Source organism: Nomia melanderi, unplaced genomic scaffold (assembly GCF_051020985.1).
Source record: "Nomia melanderi isolate GNS246 unplaced genomic scaffold, iyNomMela1 scaffold0014, whole genome shotgun sequence".
Taxonomy (NCBI): domain Eukaryota; kingdom Metazoa; phylum Arthropoda; class Insecta; order Hymenoptera; family Halictidae; genus Nomia; species Nomia melanderi.
This window is the reverse complement of record NW_027475130.1, coordinates 5,172,281-5,173,235: the sequence shown is the minus strand read 5'-3', so window position 1 is coordinate 5,173,235 and position 955 is coordinate 5,172,281.

Below are 955 nucleotides of genomic sequence, written 5' to 3'. Positions count from 1 at the left end.
CCGGCCCCATGAGACGGTGATTTTCTCGGCCCCTGGTGGTCCGAGGTCGTTGCCGCTGCACAGAGTCATGCGCCAGGGCCACCTACAGACAATGCACTTTGATTTATTGCGTAATCTCTAATAGCACCCGTGATATCACCAGATATATATTGGATTTTTCCCTGACCCTGACAGTCCCGCCCCATGAGACTGCGGTTTTCTCGGCCCTTGGTGGTCCGAGTTCGTTCCCGCTGCACAGATTCATGCGCTAGGGCCTCCTAGAGATAATTCACTTTGGTTTATTGCGCTATCTCTAATAGCACCCGAGATATCACCAGATATATATTGGATTTTCCCCGGACCCTGAGTGTCCGGCCCCATAGGACGGTGGTTTTCTCGGCACCTGGTGGTCCGAGGTCGTTCCCGCTCCACAGATTCATGCGCCAGGGCCTCCTACAGACAATACACTTTGATTTATTGCGCTATCTGTGATAGCACCCGAGATATCATCAGATATATATTGGATTTTTCCCTGACCCTGAGTGTCCGACCCCATGAGACGGTAGTTTTCTCGGCCCATGGTGGTCCGAGGTCGAGCCCGCTGCACAGATTCATGCGCCAGGGCCTCCTATAGACAATACACTTTGATTTATTGCGCTATCTGTAATAGCACCCGTGATATCACCAGACATATATATTGGATTTTTCCCTGACCCTGACAGTCCGGCCCCATGAGACGGTGATTTTCTCGGCCCCTGGTGGTCCGCGTTCGTTCCCGCTGCACAGATTCATGCGCCAGGGCCTCGTACAGACAATGCACTTTGATTTATTGCCTTATCTGTAATAGCAGCCAAGATATCACCCGATATATATTGGATTTTTCCTTGACCCTGAGTGTCCGACCACATGAGACGGTAGTTTTCTCGGCCCCTGGTGGTCCGAGGTCGTTCCCGCTGCACAGATTCATGCGCTAGGG